This window comes from Medicago sativa, chromosome 4, assembly GCF_051527215.1.
Source record: "Medicago sativa cultivar Bolivia chromosome 4, Bolivia_mono, whole genome shotgun sequence".
NCBI classification, from domain to species: Eukaryota; Viridiplantae; Streptophyta; class Magnoliopsida; order Fabales; family Fabaceae; genus Medicago; species Medicago sativa.
In genome coordinates this window covers 14,228,127-14,240,669 of record NC_140752.1, presented here as the reverse complement: position 1 = coordinate 14,240,669, position 12,543 = coordinate 14,228,127, and the positions used below count along the sequence as shown (strand labels likewise).

General features: G+C 32.1%; 2 long non-coding RNA genes across 2 annotated transcripts; one reads left to right on the top strand and one right to left on the bottom strand.

Annotated features, from left to right (window-relative positions):
* Positions 1 to 3,260: 3,260 nt before the first annotated feature.
* LOC146926540 (uncharacterized) lies at positions 3,261 to 4,085 on the bottom strand. The gene is made up of 2 exons (XR_015034143.1): positions 3,946 to 4,085; positions 3,261 to 3,788 (listed from the first exon to the last, which is right to left on the bottom strand). It is a non-coding gene; the product is annotated as an uncharacterized LOC146926540 (long non-coding RNA).
* A 1,113-nt stretch (positions 4,086 to 5,198) lies between these two features.
* On the top strand, positions 5,199 to 10,149 carry LOC146926539 (uncharacterized). The gene is made up of 2 exons (XR_015034144.1): positions 5,199 to 5,920; positions 9,648 to 10,149. It is a non-coding gene; the product is annotated as an uncharacterized LOC146926539 (long non-coding RNA).
* Positions 10,150 to 12,543: the final 2,394 nt, after the last annotated feature.

Sequence of the window (12,543 nt, the reverse complement as noted above, 5' to 3'; positions counted from 1 at the left end):
TTTTTTTCTTAAACGAAATTTAAAACGAGGTCTTTTAAAAACTAACAACAATAAAATTAAAGATCTTTCAAATCAATTTTATTTTTATAGAATTAGATAAATATGAAAAAAAAAATATTAAATTCATTCATATGATTAATTAGGTTTTTTACTGAACTAATATATAGTAGAAAAATTAGTGAGTAAAATGTATACTATGAGGCCTAAAAATATTAATCATAATAAAATTAATATTATTATTAAATAAAAATAAATTAGTTGGAGGCCTAATTTACTTGCGGCCAACAATGTCGTTAAAATCACGATTTAACTTGTGGAATTGTACGATTCCAAGAGTTTATTTATCGATTTTTGAGTTTATTTAGATGCAAAATTTAATTTTAGTGCTCTGAAATGAAACTGAATTTACTCAATTGAACTTGTAGTGAACTTGGTAAACTCAGGTAAATTCGCAGTAATTTTTTTAATTTTTTCCATCCCAGTTTTTACATTTGGTTCATTTTCTTCTTTGCTAGTTTTATTTTGTCCAAACATGTTTTTTTTCTTATAATTGAGTTGAAATTTTAAATTATTTGTGTGTTATGTATGTATGTATGTATGTATGTAATTTTTATATGAGGTGAACTTGTATGAGTCTACAAGTTAATTTCACACATGTAAAATGAATTTAATTTTTGAGATTTGACAACTTTCTTACATCCCCTCAGGCCGGCCCTGTTGCAAAATTACTAGCTAGACATACATGTTAATTTTCGGATATTTTTTCAACCTACCCCTCGTATTATTTGAAGCACGATTCACGTAGTGTATTTTGATAGATTTGAGCAAAATAGCGGGGCGGATTGAGAAATTTATATAATTTTCGATGTTGTATATATTGCTTAGTCTATTTATTTTCTGGACCATATGTCACACTGCATAGGGCCGCATAAGAGCATTAATCTCATGTTCAGTTGTAAGATATATAATCTTTACTTGTTAAGGAGATCATCCTATAATATATTGTGAGCATAAAGCATTGGTCTGTTACCAGAATTAATAGAGGACCATTTTTGTGCCAATTACTAGTTAGCTAAATAAAGCAAATTCCCGAATCTACGACCATGTCTTGACTTGATTTGGATCACAGTTAAGCTATCGTGAGGAATGTAAATTCTATTGCATGGGGGTATTGAAAGAGACTTTCCCCAATGTTGTAAGCTATGTTGAAGAAAATATGAAATATCATCTTTTTCCAATTTTATGGAGGGTGAATTACTTGCTTAATTAAAATGTAGTTGTAATTAGAGTTTTGTTACTAAAGCTAGTGTACTACATTTTTATCTAAATCTAGCAGCTCACACACACTAATTAAATGTCATACGATGTAGCATTTTAATGTGAAATAGGAACTTGGAATCTTCTACTAGGTATATTGTCTTCTGGATTTAATGTAGAATGAAAAGAAAGCCTTGCGAATTGTAATTTTTATTCAGTTTTTTGCACAATTTTTTGCTGATACTTTTTATTTTGCCCCTTTAATAAGGAAAAGTTTGAGACATGAACAAGCAAGAGCCTTACTGTGTCATTGTGGAGTTATGTCATGTACTAGAGTTCCCTTGCTATTGTAGTTTAGGAGATTCATGTGATTCCTAAACAGGATGGCATGGCATGTTAGAGGATTTACATGTTAGAGGATTGTTTTCCAATTATATAAATCTATGGCTTAATTGCATGTTTGGTCCCTAATGTTTATTTTAAGTTGGTCCTTTATGTTTTAAAAGTTTTAAGATGGTCTCTTATGTTTTAAAAGTTTCAAGTTGGCTCAAAACTTTACTCACATTAGAATTAGTTAGTCCCTTATGTCACTAGACTGTTCAAAGATTCGGGTTGACAATATACGTGATGGAATTTAACATATTTAGAAAATCAGTCTGAAAACATTTTTTAAATTTTATTGTTTAATAAAAAACAATATCATGTCGCGGAAAGGACTAACTTATTCCAACGTGAGTAACCTTTTGGAGCAACTTAAAACCTTTCAAACGTAAGGAACCAACTTAAAAATTTTAAAACATAAAGTACCAACTTAAAACTTAAAATAAACATAAGAGATCAAACATGTGTTTAATGCCTAAATCTAAAGAAGGCTATGTCATAACACTTGCCAATATATGAGAAGTAATTCTTAGTTGGCTACTTGACCAACAAATGAGATTTGATCACATCCAACCAAAGCCAAGGCACCTCACAAACGACTGATAAATAAAGGAAAAAGAAAAAAAACAAGAAGAAGAAGAAAGAAATACAATTTTAGTAAGTGTGCATCCTTCAAAAAAAAAATAGTAAGTGTGCTAGACTATATTAAAGTAATAAATAATTCATACCCACATGGACTATTTTAATTCCTACTTAGCAATGACATTAATTCAAATGATATGATTAGGGGGTGCTTTAAGCAATTTGGTTTGGTTGCAATTATAAATAATAACTGAAGAATAAAATTGGTTTTTGAAATATTTTTAGAGAGGAGTCTTTCAAATCATCCATTCTTTACAAGCTGATAATTTGAACTTACACCGTACAATTGTTTCTCTAATTTACGATAATTAATTAAATAGTTCAGGTCAATCCCTTGACTTGGAGTCCTCTTTCCTAATTAGAATTCCCTAATTCTTTAGGTGTACCCGTAATTATTAAAGGTTTGATTGCCCGTTAATTCAGAAATCACAACTTATCAACGTTCCATCCCTAGATTGTCGGTTAGGCTAAACAGTGTAATAAGGTCTAAGTCATAAGTTGTGGTTAGCAATCATATGGTCTATAAGATCAATTTATATTTGATCAGGGCTTAATTGCATGTTTGGTCCCTTATGTTTATTTTAGTTTTCAAGTTTGTCCCTTATGTTTTAACAGTTTCAACTTGGTTCAAAACGTTACTTACGTTGAAATAAGTTAGCCCCTTCTATCACTTCACTTCACTTGACCATTTAAAGATTTGGGTTGACAATATGGGAGATGGAATTTAAATTATTTAGAAAATTAGTTTTAAAACATTTTTACAATTTTTTTTGTTTTATTAAACTCAATATCATGTCGCGAAAGGGATTAATTTATTCCAACGTGAGTAATGTTTTGGACCAAATTGAAACATTTAAAACTCAAGGGACCAACTTGAAACTTTTAAAACATAAGGGACCAACTTGAAACCTAAAATAAATATAAAGGATCAAATATGCAATTAAGCCATTGATGAGAATCATAAAAGCATTAAGCACAAATTGTACTAAATAAACTAGAATTGCAATTATTCTGACGTAGAATTTATATACTACATGTCAAATAGCTCAGAACAAAATCATCTAAGACCTAATCTCAGAGAACTTAGCTACTCATGACTAAAGCACAAATAACTAATACATAAGTATAGTTCATTACATGAATTTGATTACTGGCTATGAGTTTTGATGGTCTCCCACCTATTCTCCAGATCTCCTGCTCCAAATATGTGTTTTCTCCTCTAAAATTTTGAACCCTAAACTCAAAAAAAAGAATATGGCTTGTATAGAAATAAATTATGTAACGCATAAATTTTTCTATGGTCGTATTAGATCGTGGCCTGATTCCTCCTTAAATTCAAACTTGCAGCATAAGCTCCTCCAAATCATGCCTTGATTTGCTGAAATCGTGGTTTGATTTTCGACGTACCAAATATCATCAGTTAGCTCCAGATCATGCCCCGATTTGCATAAATTGTGGCACGGTTTCATACTTCCTTGCAATCTCAATTTATGTTCTCTTTGTAGCTTCTAACACATGCAAAATTACCGAAAATCCATTAAATTGAACAAAAACAACTAATAAAATGATATAAGACCTAGTGTCATTACAACCCCAAACTTTCATCATTACTTGTCCTCAATGAACAAACCTTAAAATGAAATTAAATAGTAAAATAAAACTTACTTCACCAATGGTATTATCGAAAATTCATCTCCTAGTTAGCAATTCATGGGCTAACTTGCTTGCCACACATCCATTCCAACCCTTTTCGCAACATGATGAATAATTGAAGGGTTCACACAGTCAACATGCCAAACTACTATATTACCAAAACTTGAAAAGTTTCTAAGCATCAATCAAAGTTATACCACAATACACACTTTTAAAGACTTTTTAGGTTATAACACGGCTTAGGTTAAAAGGTGAGATAATTTGAAAAGTAGGTTTCATAAAATAATTGGAGGTAAGCATCATCTTACTGGTCCAACAAAACATTCCTGCACCACATATTAACTTAAGGGACTAGAGAATTATTATTATATGACAACTCATCATGTAATAAACATAATAATCAAAATAATTGAATACAATTTTACTAACTTGTCATCCTTTAAATAATTTTATTTTATATTTAAACTTTCATGAGAGTAAAGTGAAAAAATATATTTATATACCACGATAAAGTTATGTACAAATATAAAGAACCGTTGGATATTTATGAACAAGTAGAACATATGTTATGAGCAATCTATTTTTTGATTAAATCAATTGACCAATCTTTTGACCAGGGCCATCTTCTTAGATTACAACTCACTAATCTCTTAGGTGAGTCCATAACATCGAAGGTTTTACTGAATGTTAATCATTAATCACAACCTATCAGGTTGATATCTCTAAAGCAACTTGTTTATTTGAATATTGTAGCTAGATCTAAGTCAATAGTTAGTGCTAATAGTCAATTAATCTTTGAGTTCATTTTAAATGTGATCAAGATACAAAAACCATTAAACATAAGTTATATTGTATAAATACTAGAATTGCAATTGTATTAAATATAGTTTGACAGTTTACATTGTTCAAACAGGTAGAACAGAATTATCTTATAGACCTAATCACGAGAAATTTAGCTACTCATTGTTAAAGCACAAATAACCAGATTAAATAAAGATAACATTACATGAAATATGGTCTAACTATGACTTGGATGGCATGCCAACACAAATTCTGCAATCCTTAGCTCCAAATAATGTCTCTTTAAAATCTCCAAAATCACAATCCTTGCCGTAAAATGAAGTTGGGATTATTTCATCAAGAAGAAGAGGAAGAGGAAGAGGAAGAAATAATTATTGAAGCATCCACAAAAAAAAGTAAATGACAACAAGTGGAATACTCTAGCATAAGGTATTGTACAAGTCTCTTGCTATAGAAAGAACTCATTTATCTTACGGGAAAACATTTTCCTTTACGACACCTAAAATTAACTCCTCGTTTTGGTTTACAATCTTTATCTGTTTGACAATCACCAAAAAATATTTTATCGGGAAAAGAATTAGAAACTATGATGCTAAAAAATATGGAAAGAAATAGAATTAGAACATAAACTAACTTCGGAGTTTTAACCATATTTTTTCCTATTTGCATCCAAATAATAGTAAATGAGTTGATCTCTTTATAGTGTATAATAAATTGCATGGTCTTATAGAAATAATTAAATAGTTTAAGCATTTTAAAATTTTAAAAACCCTTCAGAATTCTAGAATAATTCCTGAATGTATCTTAAATATATCAATGTGTTATTTTTATCCCTTTAACACACTTAGGAAGGAGGTCAAGTAATAAATATAATAATCAAAATAATTGAATACAATCTTACTAACTTGTCATCCTTAAAACAATTTTATTATTTTCTTAACCCTTTGATGACATGTCTTCTTACTTTATTCTTAACATGTTTTTCAGTTAATTTTAGTAGGCTTTACCAGCAAAGAAGAGGAGTATTAGATCAACTGCCTATGATTTTCGGACATTTGTATTGTTTTTTATATTTGACTATATAATTCTTTAATTCCTTAAACATAGCAATTTTAGGGTGTTCTTGAAGTAATTAACGAAGAAATCAAGCAAATCAGGCAAAGCAAGACATCCGAAGATTTATGTGGTCCTGTTTTATCTTGGTTTTCGGGTGTCAAACATTGATTACGTTTGAACCTTTTAACCGGTGATATCTTATTTTTTCTTGGGAAGGGAAAAAGTAAGCAAAACCCTTGAGAATCGAGGTCCGGGAGTTGTTTTCGCTACGGGAAGGTGTTAGGCACCCATAACGACTATAGTATCCTATAGGAACCGTCTTTAATTTCTACGCGCGCGCTTTATTTTTAAATGCTATTTTGAAAGATGATATTAAGCCTAAAGGTTTTCTAAATGAAGAATTGGAGGGAGAAGGATGTTTTTGGATTTTTATTTTAGTTGAATTGAAGGAATTTTGTTCCTTGCCTACGTACCCGTTTAAGGGATCAAATTCACCGTAGTTCTCTTCAAAAAATGTTTTTGTTTTTGTTGGTTGATTTTAAGTTTGAAAATGGGAATTTTGAAGAATGAGAGAAAGAGGCCTCAAGGGCATGAGATTATGAAATTGTGAGGTTGAATTAGTCATTTGCAAAATGTGGTCTAAACATGATTAAAGTTCATTGAAATTTGATTAAGAAAATAAAAGGAAAATTCAATGGGATTTTGATCCCAAGGTTTATTAAGAAAAGCATTTGAGTGAAGTTTGTTCATATTTTTTTGGAAAATGATTTTTTCTAAGGGTAAATCCTAAGCATTCATCTAAACATACAATCCTAAACATACATCTAAACATGCATATTCTAACTATATACCTAAAGTGATGTGTGTGCATGTGTCAGTGCTTGTGTCGGTGTACATTATTAGAGTCCATTGTCCTTATTACATCATTGGCCTAGATACATTCTATGGTCTTGCAAGAATTTAAAGGCATAAAAGTAAAATATTACAAGAATTCCTAAATCTTTACATTCTAGTTTTTGCATGAAATTGAAAGAAAGAAAAAAAAAAGAGAAATATGCAAAGTGAATATGCAAGATGCTATGGGATAGGAGACATGAAACAAAAGGAGTTAGTAGCACAAATGGAATAGAAACAACATACTAAAGGCATAGCAAAGTAAATGTAACTTGGAAGTGAAGTAACAAACCAAATTAACTAAAAGTGATAAAAGAAACTTGCCAATTCTAACACAATTCTAAAGCAAGGTTAAAGGCCTAAATCCTCATGATATTAGAGAAATTTTGAGTGACTTAGTTCAAGGGAAAAATATGAGGATCAAGGTCATTAACTATACCAAAGATCATGGAATTTTTTAGTTCTTTTATGCACTTTATTTCACAAGATACTTCACATTATTTAACAAACACAAGATTCACATAGACTCATTCAAGAACAGTAGGTATACATCATATCTAAGAGTCAAATTCACTCCAAACATCTCATACTCAAGGCCTCATTTATGCATCAAAGTTTTAAGAATAAAACCACATCACAATTTCCACAAAATATAACAAAGAATACACAAATTAACAAAACATGAACACATATTTTCTTGAAGCAAGTTTCCATATGTAAAAACAAATATCTAATGCCAATAGTTGATCACAACAACTTCACAAAGAACTTTTAGAAATTTCACCAAGATTTGAACAACAATTGACACAAAGTATCAATCAAGAACCAAATATTTTTCCACATGTTGTGATCAAGATTTGGCACGTAAAATACATCAAAATTATCAAAAAAAGCATCAAAGAGACTACTGGAATTTTTGTGGAATTTTCAAAGAATTTTTAGGCGTGGCAGGAGTGCAAAAAGCAACGCTGGGTGGTGCAAACAGCAACAGAACTAACAAGAAATATCCAGGCAAAAAATGTTGGGCCTAAGAGGCTGGGTTAAGGCTGGGTACGGGTTGGACATGGATCGAACCGGTTCAAGGCCTTATAAAAGCCTGTGAACCGGTTTTGCCTCATTCCCATACCGTCTTTCTCTCTCTAAGCTACAACAACTCTCCCTCTCTCTAAAAGGCTCTGCAAGTCGGAGCAGAAGAAGAAGATGACCGGAAAGTTTTCCGGCGCGGTGGTTGCCGGAGGCGCCGCCACGTCGGAAAACGAAACTCATCGTTTTTAAAATTTTCTTTCAGCAATCGGTTCGTCTTCCTCTTCTCCATCTAGATTCCGTACTAATTTTTCGAAGTAAGACACATACAAGCCTAGATCTAATTTTTTAGCTTCGGCATTTTTGTGAAACATTTAGGAACGGAGCTTTTAACATGAGATTCGTAGAGTATTTACCTTGAGACTTGTATCGAAGCTTCTGAATCTTTAAAACACTTCTAGCTTTTCTCGTTATTTCTTCACGATCTAGACTTTGCATTGTTGTTCTGGACTTGCTTGATGTTCGTACGGAATGCTTGTGTTGATTCTGCGACTCTGAGCCTTTGCTGGATTCGGTGTTGCAACTGGATTCGAATTCGACCTTTTCCTCTTCTCTTTTCTCTCGAATTTTCTTTTCTTGTGATCACCTCTGTGGTTTGAATTGCAGGAAAAGAACGAAGGTTCGATGATGATGAAAATCTGAGAACCTTCTTCTTGCCAATTCGCGCTGGTTCTTGTTGCTTTTCGTAAAATTGAAACGAAATTCGATGTAATACTGATCTTGTGATGTTGAGTCTTGTGCGAATTGGTCGAATTTGCGCAATTTTGTGACAGATTGTGTGGCTGGAAAAGTGGTTAGGGTTCTTGGATGATGAAGTTCTTGATGAACTTCAATGTGTTCATCAATTTTTCTGTGTTTGATTCGTTTTTGGAGAGAGAGAAAATGAAAATGTGTTTCTGATTTTTCTGTGATGTGGCATTGAATTAATGGCCTTGTGATGAGTTGGCCTTTTATAGGCTGACACATGTATGGACTGGACCAATGGACTGTTGACACATGGCACTGGACTTAACAAACTTCCTATGGACAAATGAAAAGCTGACACGTGGCACTTGGACTAATGACTTGGACAACTAAGGATTAAAATGCAATTTTTTTAGAATTTTAGGACTTAAGAATAAAAAGTAAAAATAAAACGAATTAAAATTGGTAATTGGAAAATAACGTAAAGTGAAACGATTAAAATTGACAAAACGGACTAAAACGAACCAATGGCCTAAATGAGGTACTTTAAAGTAACCTCTCTCTGCCGAAGTTTCGTGTGAAATGACCAAAATGCCCCTAGGGCTAAAACGACTAAAAACGACTCAGACGCAATTTTAAAATGGATTTTTAACGGGGAATTGAAGCTAAGACTCATACAAGTAAAATTAAAAGATTCAGAGACAATTTTAGAATTTAAACAGGGTTTTAACACATGAAAAGACTAAAATGCCCCTAGGGGCAAAACTGACTCAAAATGACTTCAAATGCAATTTTTGAAATGGATTCTGACATTGAATTGAAATGAAGACTTATTCAAACTATTTGAAAGGACTCAAACAAATTTTTAAAAGATTGAAAGAGATTTTATCATGGGAAATGACTAAAATGCCCCTAGGGGCTAAACTGACTAAAAAATGACTCAACTGATATTTTTTGACATGAGATTGAAACAAGGACTTATACAAACCAATTTAAAAGACTCAACCAATTTTCAAGGATTAAAATGAGTTGAATGCAGGAAATGACTAAAATACCCTTGTATGTGAAATTTGCAAATAACATTGAAATAAAATGCAGAGGAAGAAGTAATTGATCAGAGACAGTTCAAGTGACTTAAAATGCAAGAAAAGAAGAATTGAACAAGCATTTTTAGGTCCAAAATTAGGGTATAACAGGTCCTTGGAAAGATGAAGAAAGAAGATTCAAGAGGCCTCAGAAGACTCTACAGAGGGAGTAATTTTGTTCTCAAGTTCCAACACATCTTACATTGAAGAAAACACATCAACAGGAAAATAAAACAGGCAAAACAACACAGAAAACGCACCAAAGCGCATGGCCTTAGGCGTCTAGCGCATGGTGACTTGCGAAAAAGTGACTTTTTTGCCCCTATAAGCCCATGTTTTTAGCCCAAATTAGGTGGAAACTTTCCCTATAAATAGCGCCTTCCTCATTCATAATTTCTCGTTCAGAACTGGAGCAGTTCAAGAAGAAGGTGATTCTAGGTGCCAAGGAGGAGTTATATCTTCTCCTATCTTTTCTAGCGTATGTTTTTTTTTATCTTTTTGTATTTTGTCTTAATTATCATGTGTAACTAGATACTTATAGGATAGGGTTATAAGATAAACCTATATTTGTTTTGTTGGATAATTATTTAATTTAATGTCGCTTATTTTAATATATTTTTGGTTCGCTATTAAGTTTTATTTGGATTAGTTTATTCCGGCGAAGTGCAACTCTAGATTAGGTGCTTAGGTTGTGACAAGGCCTAATATTGATATTACTATCCTGATGTTTATATCCTGATGTTTATATCTTAATATTTATATCTTGTATATTAATATCTACCTATCTGGGAAGTAAGTGATTAACCGAGATAGTATAGACCACGCATGTAAGAATCAACGTGCGATCAACAGGTGCAGCTTGACACCCGACTAGCTTAGAACGTCCAAACAACCTCAATACTTGTATAGACTACTTAAGATAACTAAACACGGCATGAATGTTATTTAATTCCAACAAAATAAATAGGGGGATTCAAAGAGTCCTAACCGCTGCTTACTTTTTCTGCAACCAAATAGGTAACTTGCTGTGTTACAAACTGATAAAAATTGCAATCTCTAACCCTTAACTCTTTTATTTTATATCGTCAACCTAAAATAAGTAATGCGATTTGTTTGGACAAAACGAAAATCCATGTAGATATGATACTCTACTTATAACTTTATTACTTGGTAAACGATTTAGTACACTTGCCTAATTCGACCATCACCCTTGCTGTGAAATGAAGTTGAGCATATTTCATTTCCATCATATTATAATACAAAATCATAACTTCAAGGTTCAAGAAATTAGGGAAAAACAGAAGGGAAAAAAAATTATTGAGAGCATGCACAATAACTAAATGACAATAAGTGGAATATTCTAGCATAATGTATATTGTACAATTCTCTTGTTTGAGAAAGAACTCATTTATTTTCATTAGGATGTTTTAGATCGGTACACATTGGCCTTTATGACACCTAACATTAACTCCTCAAAGTTTCGGACAATTTTTCTTTGTTTTACAAGCACGGTAAAAAATCTTACTGAAAGAAGAATTAGATACTATTATCCTAATAAATAGAATTAGAATATAAACTAACTTCGGACTTTTAACCATATTTATTCGTAAATAATAGTAAATGACTTAATCTCTTTATCGTGTATAATAAATTTCATTGTCTTATAGTGATGGACGAAATTGGCAAGTGCACCAAATCACAACAAGTAATAAAGTAATAAGTTTATCGTATCCACAGGGTTTGTCTTTCAACTCGGTAATTATCAAAACTTAATATAAAGAAAATAGAAAAGAGATGTAAAAGAGGTTTGCATGGTTTAATTTGCCCTGCCCATGGCGAGATTAGGTTTGTGTCATTCAGATGTGTAATGGTGATTGGGAATCCTTGAATCCGTTATTCCTTCTTTGTTGGATTAATTCAAAGTACCTATTAATTAAGACCTAAGAATTATATATACAATTGTTTACTATAGAAAGAATATACCTACAGATTTCGGATTACTCCATAACCTCCGTAACTCAATTATGAAAATTATGGACATATCCTTTGACGTCAACATCTCGTATTCCTCCAAAATTGTAATATAAAGAAATAACACTTCATTCAGATGTCTAACCCTAATACCATAAAGATCCCTAATAAATTAAATACTATTGAGAAAAAGCCATATGTAACGATTCGGTGAAAGCACAAGAATTAGTTTATGAATCGTAACCAAGTTCGCAAAAGATTAAAACAATGAAACATATGAAAAGAAAATATAACTCAATTCATATTGAATAAAAAAAATTATTGAATCCAAAAAATAAGAAGAGGTTCTTCTTAGAACCCTAATCAAAGAGGTTTAGTTGCACATGGCAACAGACATCATTACAAAACAATAGAAAAACATACCCTAGAGAGAAAAAGAGGAGGATGGAGATCATCTACCTTGGAACTCTGATGCTTGACCATTTGCCTTGTAACGTTAGCTTTCTGAATGAATAAAAATGTGTGCAAGGGTATTTATTTATAGCATATGATTACTTAGGGTTTAAGAGAAGAAAACTGGACTTTTTCCACCACTCCAGCTTGAAAAACAACAAAAGGATAATTTTTTCCCGTAGAAAAGCGCAGTAGCGCATGCCAGGAGAGAAGGATGCACATTGGGAAGCGGAAAACACTGTCCCATGCGCAGTGGTGCATAGCCTGTAAGCAGGATGTGCATGAGGCAGCCCCTATGTGTGAATTCTTGCGTTTTCGTCCCATTTTCGATCGTTCTTCCGTCTGGAAACTCCTAGGAACTTGAAATGAATTTTCTTCATCTTGTATTGTGTTCAAAAACCTTCTAAGAACCATTTGTCTTCAAACTTAATATCCTTGATCCTTCATGTGATGTCTTAATTTATCAATTTACATGATTCCTCACTACAAAACACTCAAAACACCTATGGAGTTGCACAATTTAGGATAAAAGTGAATTATAACGTCTTGAGTGAAAACAATACAATATAATCCTCATACCATT